This window comes from Fringilla coelebs (genome assembly GCF_963513975.1).
Source record: "Fringilla coelebs genome assembly, chromosome: Z".
In the NCBI taxonomy this organism is placed as follows: Eukaryota; Metazoa; Chordata; class Aves; order Passeriformes; family Fringillidae; genus Fringilla; species Fringilla coelebs.
The window spans coordinates 41,063,043-41,075,596 of record NC_140031.1 but is presented as its reverse complement, the minus strand read 5'-3'; the positions used below and the strand labels follow the sequence as shown (position 1 = coordinate 41,075,596).

Here is a 12,554-nt window from a genome sequence, read left to right as displayed (position 1 = left end):
GGATGCCTCCTCTGTGGAAGTGCCTCAGTAAGCCCTTGAGCATCCTGGTCTAGTAAAGGCGCACCTGTCCAGGGCAGAGGAGTAAAACTGGGTGATCTTTAAGATCCATTCCAAACCAAACCACTCTGTGGTTCTAGAACTTTCTTTCCTGGTAGACAACTATCCTTCCCTCCTTCGAATAAAAAAATCAAAAATAACATGCACAAAAATAACAGCTGCCCAGGATATGATAGCAGCACTGCACAATCACTGTGCTTGCTACCACTCTATGGTGAATGCAAGTACACTTTTAAGTTACAATGCAATTATTTTGTTAGTCATGCTCTTACAGACAGAAGTGACACAAATAATTTATTACAACTCTAACCAAGTGTACTGAATTTGGTTTGAAAACATTTACAACAAGTCTGTGGAAACCATGGAGGAAGAACATCTATTTTAAAAAGTAAGGCACTTCACTGCTCTCTGCTCACCTCTCTTCAAGGACTATACTTCAGCTGCCTTTGCCAGAAGACTAGGTTTAATTTATTATGCTAGTTAGAGAAGGATTGCTTCAAAGCCAAAAGGATCATTCCAACATTCTGGAAGAGCAAGCCTAGGGCAAACATACCTACCCTTCTGTTAGAAAGTAATGCAGTGGTAAGTTACTGCACTTATAAGTCTGTTAGGTTGAGTAATCACAGCAAATCAAACTCCTGCATTTACAACTCTTGAGAAGGCTGGCTGATCTTTCTAAACTCATTTTAAATACATCACAACCACTCCTCCACAATGTAAGCTAGCAGTGCTGCTACATACACCTTCAAACACGGAGAGACTACAAGCAGCATATAGCTTTTTGGGTCAGGGGGATATCACCATTAGATGGACCACTTGCAAGCTTTTTAGTCTGTGCATCATAAGTACCAAATTATTCTTTGATGTGTTTGAGTATCCTGAAAAGATGCCATTGCAAAACTAAATTAAGCCTAGGCATATTATATTAAAAGAAAAATCCTAAACCAAATGTAAGAATTTGTGACACAAATACTTGTAAAAAAAAAACAAAACAAACTTGTGCAACAACAACCACCTACCAACTTTTAATTCAAACAAAGCACATAGACATTCAAGATTCTTCTAATGACAAGCTATTATTCACAGCATTGACTAGAATGTCAAAATTTATTGTTATGAACCCCAACCTAAGTAACCAGTGAGGATATCGACATATAAGCAGTAATTCAGCGCTTAAAAAGAAAAAAAAAGCAGGACCGCAAAATATTGAAAAGGGATAAGGTTAGAAAATAATTGCCTACATTAGCTTTTTATACAACCAAAACTATGACAAGATTAGCCACAAGATCATTTATTCAAAGACCTGAGACACATGTATCCAAACTTCCCCCCCCCGCCACCAATATCACAGTAGCTACAACTGTAACAGACAGTTTTTAATAAATCAGATATTAACTTGGATTTCTACTGGACACAAACACTGATTGCCCCTATTCTAACAAAAATGTAGCTGTTTCTTAAATCAGCTGACAGCAGGAAAAGGAATTAGAGTGAAAGTATTGATAAACTTTGGCCTCTTTTAGTCAGAAGATGGACACATTTTATATGAATTACTGCAATGAAGGAGTAAACAATACCATTTTTGCAAACTGAAGCATGATCACACTGATAGGTACTAAAGGCATATAGGAAAATTTCTCATTACACACCTGGTTTTAAGAAAATACTTATATAGTTAGACAATTCAAATCAATAGTATTTTTCGTCCTATCTTTGCAATAACCAGGGGGAAAACCCCCCCCCCCAGATAAACCAAAACTGAAAAAAGGATTCAGAGAAAATGATCTCTTGCCTTTAATCTACAGTTTGAAAAAGCTGAGCAGCCAGTCTTAGACCAAATTTATCTGACCTGTTTTCTTCACATTCAGCCATTTTAGCTTATATTAAATCAGTTCTCAAACGCATCCACGTAACAGTCTACAGTGGAATCATAAACCAGTTAAGTGAAAACACTTGCTGTTAAGCATGGCCGTCTTTTGCCACGACTACTAATGAAAAATGAGATGTTAGCTTTTCCAGATCAACTGCAGAATATTCACGCACCATCTAAAAATCTTGGCCTAAAGAGATTATCGAACTTAAATGGTGAATAGCTGCCATAGATGTTAAAGTTGCAATCTGCATAACAAGAAGTCACTGAAAACAAAACTCAGCATTCTATTATATAAGCTCCAATAGCAGCTAACTACACTGATTTCTGTAAGTCTGGAGGGTCAGTGAAAGAACAAAAATTTACTTTAAAAGAAGATAAATTAAGTGTAGAAAATTTGTATCAGATATTTGCAATATTAATTTAAATACTTCAGTCAGAACTGAATTCATCATCAGACAATGGTACCTCTTATTAAACCACCAATCATACATTCTTTTCTAAGATAAGAACAATCAGCATTGTGATGTACCATGGTATCTTCTTTCACATTTTTGGTGAAAAAACACAACACATCCTGCATAAGTGTGTATGTGTGCGTAGTGTGTGTGTGTGAGTGCTGGTAGGGAGCAAGACAACAGATAAGTTCAACTGTGAAACCAGTGAATCTCCCTAAAAGCTGCAGAGATATCAGAACACACCAATCCTCATAACACTAGAATTTCTTAAAAAGCACAGAAGAAAAATGCACAAAATATTACTTCTGATTTTAAGGTATTACAAAATATTACTTCTGATAATGGTATATACTCAGGAAACTAATTAGTAGATGGGAAGTAAGCAGATAAGCTATTTCAAGTGACTCTGCGAAGTTATTTACTGGACTGTGAAAAAATGAACTTTAAGACAACATTAGCATGCACTTGAGTATGGCCAACTTAAAACACTATACTGTCTTCATTCTCTAGTTACAGAGAGGTAACAAAATGATGGCAAGAATGAAGTCAAGGCTTCCAGAACGACAATCACCTTGGAATTACTTGTTCTTTACCATACTGTGTCTGACCCACAGTAAATCTGCCTTCCTTTTTTGAGCTTCGGTGGTTAAGTTGTATTTAAAGCAACTGTTGCTCTAAAACTACTCCACTGTGCATGCAGCACAAATAGAAATTAAATGAGAAAGTAAATTAATTATGACAGAACTTGGAGGTAGAACTTCTAGCAACAGCAATGTTATGAACAAGAAATAGGTTATCCATTTTCTTAGGCTGCTATGCTTACAACCAGAACCTAGAATTGTCAAGTGGGACAAAGCTGCTGCACGATTCCTCCTCCTCTGAGTCACCCGGGAAACAGCGACAGGAGCCGTGGACCTGCCGAATGCCCCTATCCTGAGCTGATCACTTTTAATAAAGGCATCAGAAGGAGAATTGTCTCCTGCCCATTTATTACAGCTACAGATAAAAGAAGTCTCTTTTTTTGCTTTATAATCTCATTTTCTCTTTGAAAAGTTTTATATCTAATCTGAACTAGCTTCACCAATAAACACTTAAGTGTATTTCCTGAGATTCTGCATTAACCTAGGTATTGGTAATAACAACAATCCTCCCAAAAAAACTCACATCCCTCTTCCTTTTGAAAATGCACATGGGCTTATTGGTAGGGAGGACTAAATTGTCCTGTGGTCCTTGAAACAAAGCTGAGTCTACTCAACTGGGCAGCAGTGAATGGGAAATAGAGCAACTGAAGAAGAGAAAAAGTGAGGCATCTTCCAGCAAACAGGATCTCAGAAGCAGGATATCCTTCCTGTAAAATCAGGTGAGGCTTTCTAGGAGTCTGTCCTAGAGATAATCAAAGCACACACAACAACAACCACACCTCTGCCCTTTTTGCCCATGCCAGAGCCATACTGCGCCACCCTCACCCAAACACAAACTCTCCTAGAAATGTGATTAGAGGCTTAAGTACAACCAAAACCTGAGATGCTTATTTACAACATCACTCTTCCTCCTTCAATTAAATTATACCTAAGAGCAAAAGAAAAAGCCTGCCTCAAACAAATCTATGCAAATTCAGTTCTTCAAGCTTCTAGCCTAAAACTATCTCTAATGCAATGTCTATTTCACTTCTGGTTAGCCAAGGTTACAGCATTTGAAAAAGTACTTTTCATCCACTGTTAATACAGCCATGTAACCCTACTGCCATGAAGTAACATTAACATGTCTGACCTCTTTCCATACAAGCTACATGTATAAACACTGTAAACACAGTGCTGGGGTTTAAGATTCTTCCTTTGTTTCTTTCTCTCGGGGAATTTTCTCCCATGTGTTGCTAGGTGACAGTAACGACTGGGTACTTATGAGCGACAAGAGAAGTGGCCACAGCTCAGGGGAGGGGTCCAGCTGGCTACTCCCTCTGGGTTTCCCTGGGAAAGGCAGAATTCTGCTGCAAAGAGCAGGGGCTGGGGCAGCTCCTAGCTCTCTTGCACTTGGCTTTGGAGGTGGACAGTCGGAGCTGCTTCTCGGGGGAGGGAATTCACTGCCGCCGCTGGAGCCCAGCCCAGTCCTGCTGCTTCTGCCATGGGGGTCCTGCTTCTCTGCTCGTGAGGGCAGCCACTGAACTAGGACATTATTACCACCCAACCTCACTAAAAAAGGGACTTTACACCATCTGCTGGGGTGCCTCAGAAGAAAGCTCTGGGATCCCAAGTGCTTTCCCCTCGCAGGGAGCCTTTTCCCTGCCCTGCTCAGAGCCGCGCTGCCACTTCCCCGCCCCCACCATTTTGATTTTTTTTCTGCCAACTGCTGAGTTTTTGCTACATTGTATCCTGCATCCCCAGACATCCAAAACGCCCCATGGTTCCAGCTGCAGCTGCGAAGTTTCTGATAAATCTCATCCACCACTCCGGGACTTTGCGGATCCCTACCTTCTCAGCTTATGGCTCCGATGTCCCTGCTACATCCCCTTTTGCTATCCAGAGGGGGCACCGGGATGGCTGGCCCTGGGGGTTCATAAAAGGAAGCCCCTTTTCCATCCCTTACGGCCGGCTGCACCCACCATAGTTTGAGCGGAGACACATAGCGCTCCCTGCAGGCGCGGGAAACCACCGCACCCGCTCGCCCGGCCCGCCAGGAGCCAGCAGCGCCCCTGCCGGCTGCGACCGGAACTGCACCCATGGGCAAAGTGCTCCAAGATTGGGAAGAGATTTCCACTGGATTTCTGCTCTTGTTTACTGTTGCTGCCGCTGTTGTTTGCCTTGCTACACACACTAGTAAAGAACTGTTATTCCGCTTCTCATATCTTTGCCTGAAAGCCCCTTAATTTCAAAATTATAACAATTCAGACAGAAGGCATCATATTTTGCATTCCAAGGAATGTTCCTGCCTTCCTTAGCAGAGACCTGTCTTTCAAACCAAGATACATAGGTATAACTGAAGGCTGGAGCGAAACTTCCCCTGACTTGAACAGACAGGAAATCCGCTTACCCTCTTGTCTTTTGGCTGGCACCTAACAGTATGTATGCTTTACCAACAAAAAGGAAGAGAGGAAGACAGAGATGTAATTCACCTGAGATGTACCCCTGAAGTCTAGGAAATGAAGATTTCTGTGCTTATTCACTCCTCCCTTCAGCAGTAGGGAGAGATGACCGAGAGGCCAGCCGCTCTGCCTATCATCAAAGAACCATAAGAATATGCAACAATCTGTGGTTTCCAAGTATACTGAAAGCCTGCATATCCTGTAACCCTAAAAGCATTCAAGAACAGATTTCTGCGGAGTCACATGAAAGTCAGAATCTACTGTTAAGCTGCTTTTGAAGGCATACTTTTAAGAGTATAGATTTTGGCCTATCATATCTCACAAAATCTCAGGACCACAATATCTCATTTTTAGTTCCACTGACACCTAAACAACCAATTAATGGGTTTGTAGGCCATCTTTCACCAACAAGACAAAGAACTTCTGAAAGGGATTTCTGAAGAAAAAAGTAATTACATCCATTCAACAAAGCTCTCTGCACCTGGAATGCTTTGAGAAAGATGGAGTACATTGATCTCAAACTTGCTTACCTCCATCCTAGTTTCACTGTGATGTCTAGCTCATTGTCTAGACCATACAGGGTTATTAAACATGATGGGCAAGCAATTGTCCAGAATCAGTCAACTCTTTTCCAAGTATAATTTTAAGTGTTACACATACTCCAAGTTTGAAGCATTATTTTTACTAACTTTTATCATTCCTAGAAAATGGAAGAAAGATGGTCTAATTGCAGACAATTTTAAGTGCACAATTACAACCAGAAATAAGTTACAGATATGGAACAGAATACACATAATACTTCCAGTCCATGGCAGGTACTTAACCTTTGCTTACTAAAAGAACCCAAAGCACAGCTCCAGACTTCAGCAAACATTGTGTTTGTCAAGGTATATAGAAAAATGAATCAACAAAACTTTACAGAATTTTCGCTGGAGAACTAATCTAGAACATGTTTATTCTTGTGCTACTCAGCTCACAAAACATTAAATCTAGAAAGGTAAAAGTTTCCCTATTCAAAAATTCCAACTAAAATCACAAGATAATATACTGGACTTGAGCTGCCTTGATTCCACATAACTAGCAACGACTTCCATGTAGGAAGCATAAACACTAAATTAGTAAAAACTGAAACAGTTCTGAAACACATAATTACTTGACTTTACTAAATCAAATAGACCAAAAGTCTGATATCTAATGACTCTGTCTGTCCTTATCCAACGAAGGTAAGAAATCATAATCTAGCAAAGTTCGCTTTTACATTTAAACTGGATTAAAAGAAGTTAATGGGAAAAGAAGCTCGGCAGTTGGGTTTTGCTTGTTCTGCTGTTGTTAATGGCTTTTTCTGAAGTCTCTGTTGGTGACACTTTACAGACCTTAGCATGATGGCGCAGACCAGCTAGAATAGCTTACTATACCACAAAGTAGTAACTAACTGATGCAGCTCCATTTTGTTCAAAATACCATACAGAACAGATGGTCTTAAGCTCAGCATCCATTCTGTGAAAGTCAAGTATTTACTAAATCACTGGAATCCACAGAAGTGCTTTTGAAATAAGCACTTACTCTCACCAGTATTTGTAGGTGCAGAACTTGAATACTATATTGGAATATTCCACAAAAACATTAAAAAACACACAAAAAAACCACAAACCAAACAAAAACCCCCCAAACCTAAACCAGTCAAAGAGCAAATCAAGTTTTAGAGATTTTTAAGTCTTACCAAAAAGAGTATAAATTCATCAAAATATTTCAAGAACATCTCAACCAAGGCACAATAACTGCAAAAATTAAAATACATTTAGGTAACAGTTACAGCTAGTAGACACCACAGGTAATCATTACTATTTTTATATATTTCATTTTGTGGAACCAATAGTGAAGTTTCCAAGTCAGCCATTCAAGACCTCATTTAACATAAATTTACAGCAGTTTCATGACATATATTATAGAAAATAAATTAAAAATATATATATATAACCTGGCTTTGTAGAACCATGCTCCACAAACTGAAAGCCAAATCCATTCACCTCCTGAATTCTGTATGTCTTTAGCAAATTCACATTTTACTATATAACAGAAAGTTAACTTCAGCCACCACATGGTGAAAGCAGTTAGCTCAAATTAAATTATTTCACCATTGTTTGAAATGGATCAGGGATGAAGCCCTTTTGTCTCTAGAATCAACTGTTCGTAGCTAAATACAAACCAGTTGACTGCATTGTTTTAAGGATCTCAATATATATTCACATCAGATGGAAACAAGTCTACGCATTTATAAAGCAAAGTCAGATTCCCCATTCTTTTAAGGCAGGTGGCAGAATGACATCTAGATAGCATCTGGACAGCAACTGGGATACATCTTGATATACAGGAGATACTCATAATGAGAACCAGTGTCAAGAAAGATCAGCATTCAGCCTTCCATCATAAAATCACTAACCTCTGAAGAGCAGTAAGAGAAGGAACACAAGAAAAACAACAAATCAAAAAATTCTCTCACACCTGTCATGAGAAACAAGCTATCTAACCACACAACAGGAAACAACTTTCTGTAAGAGCATTCTCTTTTGGTTCAGCTTCAATGCACAGCTTTCAAAGATGGTTTTCTAAACCAGATTGTTGAATTTGTTTTAGTCGCCTATGAAAACATTGCCATGCCACACCATCAAGAAATCAAAGTTTGATCTTTCTCTTACCAGGTCAAAAAAAAAAAAAAAAGGCAGGCAACAAGAAAAACAAAATGGAATGATGAGAAGTTTGCACCAAAAGGCTTCATTCTTCAGAAAGGGAAAAAAAAGGTTAAAAATGGCATTTTGCTTCAGTAAATAAAATACTTGTAAAAATATATAATTTGTCAAATATTACGCAAATCATGCATTACATTAATAACACACAGCTCTTGCATCAGCTATTGGTTTACAGATCTGAACATATCAAAGAGTGCAGTCTGTCAACAGATAGCAAGGAAAGATATTAGGTAAGAAAAGGACGAAGGAATATTCGGACTGAGAAAATATAAAGTACTGAATAAGAATGTACTAAATGTTTATTACTTTTAGGACTGTATGTTACTTGGTAATCTCATAAATAGTTAGAACTAGAGCGAGTCATAATTTACTTGATTAAAGATCTACTGAAAAGTATGCCTACTTTGAAAAAACTGTTAATTTCTAACTTCTTCCAGCAAGCTGATCACTGAGACTGCATTTACTGCCGTCTTCCTTTTCCTCAGTCTCATTTGCCAAACAGGTTTTGAAAAGAAGGTTTTACTAGTCTCAGGTTTTTAATTTGGTTGAATACAGCCTAGCATAACTCACAATGGCAAAAACACTGGAGGCTCTTTACTAAATGAAGATGCAGAGATTCGGCAAATTCTTCAATTACATCTGCTCCTTTTGGGATCTGAAGGTCAACTAAGTCAACACAACCAAGACAGGAAGAAAAACCTTCCAAGTGTCACAGAAAAGAATACAATGCAAGGTGAAGAAAAGATGCTATAGACAGGAAACTTCACAAAGATGATGAAATAGAGATAAATGTTACAGAATAAAATTTAGCTCTAGCAACCAAACTGCAATGTAACAGGCTTAAACTGTGTTGTGGATGGCTTATTTTTACTGTATTTTGCTCTTCAGCCTAAGAATTGACTTAAGTATCTGAAGGCCTATTCTGAGGGAGGAGCTGCATACTTCAATGCATTTCACATTTTTAGTACGTCAGCATAATTTCAAATGCAGTAGTTATCACAATAAATGACAAATTAACTAAAACCTGTAAAACTATTCTAGTTTAGGCAATATTGCCTTCAGATTGAAAAATGTAAAAAAAAAAGTAACTGCCTGTTGCAGGAATCTGATGTATCGGACTATAGACTTTTGCTCTGACTTCTCCATCTAGAATTAAAACAGTTGCCTCAGAAGTCATGACGTAGATACACATTCCAAAATGATACTGTAATCTGGATGACTTCTTTTAAGTTTTATGTTGTTGTAAACTCCTTCTATATATTATTTTCTCCATAATCAGTGTTTGCTAATCAATGCTTATTAATGGGGATGGAAAAAGCAGCAGAAAGAAGTATCCATATACAGTATTTAATTCACATATTTCTATCTCAGTAAAAGCTGCGAGACTGTGCCATTCCAATGCTTCTCCACTAGAAGCTTCTAAAGCAAAGCAGACAAAAGACGACATAGCTAGGACATTCGTTACTTAAGAGCAGTGCTCAGAAACCTATGGCTACCCATGTGTATAAATAAAGACAGTATCTTCAAGTACAATCCTTGAAAAATTAAACACTTGGAATTACAGTAACATGTCTAGAAAGCAAATATAAAGCATCATGTCTTAACACCTTCAACATTCACCATTAATTTACAGGCTAGAAATAAAACCATTTCATGGCAGATCACTTTAGATATGCTTGAACTACCTTCAAGTGTTTTGGTTTTACGTCACAAGCAGCAAAAAAATAAGCCATATTTATCAAAGCCAGAAGGGGGTGCTCTGAATAACTGAGGTGGAGGGTACTGAACTAACCATTCGCCTTGCACTGGTAAAGGGGTCAAAAGCATGCTGTCTTGTTTTTATTTGGGAGCTCACTAAACTTCATGTTACAATGCCTTTTTTACAAAAAACCAAAACAAACAAGCAATAACAACAACAACAAAAAAACAAAATAAAAAATCTGAAAGCACTCCTTTTAGGAAAAAGGAAACGCTTTGGTTTGTACTATTGTCATCACAAGGGCAAATTAATTTGTGACAGAAAGCCAGCAACACGAAGACCTGACAAGTGTAAATTCCGGTTTATGTATTCCACGTTCTGCAAGCTGTTTAAGATACTAACAAGGAGATACAGGAAATGCAAAAAAGCCAAAACGCCTATTTTACGGGTTTTACCTACACAATGCCTATTCTGACATAACTACTTCAGATCTTTTTAATGTGATTGTCCAGAGTTGACCTCTTATACCGAATTGTCCTGAAACGAAAGAGAAGGCCCTAGTTCATTCTGCCAAGTGTAACACAGTATTCTCATCTCTGCCAGCACTTTGGTGCATCAGCCGCCCCCCACCCAACATGAGAAAAAGATACGCACATTCCAATCAAGCCTCTCTCAGCGGGGCTCACCCAGTTCCCCCCCTCCTTCCCTCCCTTCCTCCCTCGCCCCAGGCCTTGCCAGGTTCCCAAATCACCTCTGATTTTAGGTTTCATTTTGTTGCAAACAGCAAAACGAAAGGAGAAAGCTTCCAAAGCGAGGATCCTTACCCTTGATATCCCGCCATGCGCGCAAATAAAGAGGGTGAATTGTTTTTCCTCTTTTTTTTTTTTTTTTTTTTTTTTTGATGGGCGATGAAGGGGGAGGGGGGAAGAAACAAAAGCCTACACGGAGGAGCGGCTAAGCAGCGGAGACTGAGGGAGAAGGCGGAGACCCTGGTGGAGGAGCAAGGCGAGCGTCAGCCATGTTGTGTGTGTGTGTGTGTGTGTGTGTGTGTGTGTGTGTGTGTGTGTGTGTGTGTGTTGGTCCAGTATTTACAAACCTGCAGCTGCAGCAGCGCTTGGAGCCTGGGAGAGAGAGGGGAACGCAGGGAGGAAAGGGAAGGGAGGAGGGAGGAAAGGAGCGAGGGAGGAGGGGAAAGCGGCACAGCAGACAAAGGATCGCAGCAGCGCAGAGCGCGCGGGGCGCGCACACACCGCGCCGGCGCTGTCTCCCGCGGCCCCGGCTCCCCCGCCGCCCTCACGCCCCCCTCGTCCCGCTTTCCCGCCTCCACCTCCCCGGGGAACGGCTTATCCGCCAGCAGCCCCTCGGCGGGCCTCAGCCCGCACACAATAGCTCCGCAGCGGGGAAAGGGGGAGGGCACCGCTCCCCTACGGGTGGATGCGGCGCGGTGCCGTGCCGGGGGAGGGCGGCAGAGCCTCGGAGCCCGGAAGGGCGGGGGAGGTTGCCAAGCAGCCAGGGAGCTTGCGGGGAAAGGGAGAACAGAGACGACACCTCCAGACCGGAGCCTCCGCGGCCCCGATGTCGCCCGCGGCTTCCGGGCGGAGAGGGCGGGGGATCCACGATGTGAGAGGCCCGAGGGAGGCGAGGCGCGGCCGACCTGGGAGCGCCGGTCCCCCCACAGCGACTCCCTCCGGCTCTGCCCGGTACTGGGCCGAGCCAGGCCAAGGGCGGCGCGACGGGCTGCGCTCCCCCCGTCCCCTCCCTCGTCCCGGTCGCTCACCTGCTGGCGGGGCGGGCGCCCGGGGGTGCCAGGGCTGCCGCTCAGCCCCTCCCAGCCGGGCCGCTCAGCTTCTCTGCGGCGGCGGCAGCAGCGGCGGTGGCGGGCACGGCCGCTCCCCTCCTCTCGCTTGTCCCCCTCCGCCGCCGCTGCCTCCAGCTCGCCTCTGCCACATTTGGATCCCCCTCTCCCTACGCGAGCTCCGCCGCCAGGATAGAGGCCTCCTCACCTTCCTGCCAAATAGTGAGCCACCCGCATCGCGCCGTTCAAAACACAGGGCCGGGGCCCGCCCTCCTCCCCCGCGCCGGCCCCCCCTGGCGGCGCGCAGGCGCACTGCGCCGCCCCGACTGCGGCGGGCAGCCCCACCCGGCCCGCCATGGGCGGCAGCGCGGCCTGCGCGGTGCTGGTGGGGCACGGTGTGTCCCAGTCGTGCCCCAGGTCACCCTCCAGCCCTCAGGGTGCACAGAGAACCCCGAGCATCTCTGAATGTCCTGTGCTCGGAGGGACCCGCAAGGATCATGGAGTCCAACTCTCAGCCCTGCCCGGGGCATGAGACACACAATGTGCCTAAGAACATTGTCCGAACGCTTACTGAATTCTGCCAGGTTTGGTGCTGAAGAAGGTCAAGAGTGGAGTGCAGCTGCCAGAAGGCAGGCCAGCACTTCATCTGAGCAGGGGAAGTATTTGTAAATAATTCAAGTAAGCAACTGCATTTTGTATGAAATTGTCTTCTCATTTTGAGAGGCAACATTATGGGCAGAAAGAAGGTGTAGTTCCCTCAGAACTTAAAGGTTTCCCTGAAAACGTTGATCTATGCAATAAGGACATGAAAAAGAGTGGGGAAGCCTTCAAAAATGTGTGCTGAACAAA

The 12,554-nt window shown here is 42.5% G+C and overlaps 1 protein-coding gene across 3 annotated transcripts in view; it reads right to left on the bottom strand.

Moving 5' to 3' along the window:
* SPIN1 (spindlin 1) overlaps positions 1-11,993 on the bottom strand; it is a 57,848-nt gene extending 45,855 nt beyond the window's left edge. Inside the window, exon 1 of one of the 3 annotated variants that reach the window (XM_084225262.1) lies at positions 11,914-11,993. The gene's annotated coding sequence lies outside the window, so the exon portion shown is untranslated. The other 2 variants (XM_084225261.1, XM_084225263.1) reach the window with 2 other exon arrangements.
* Between the last annotated feature and the right edge of the window lie 561 nt (positions 11,994-12,554).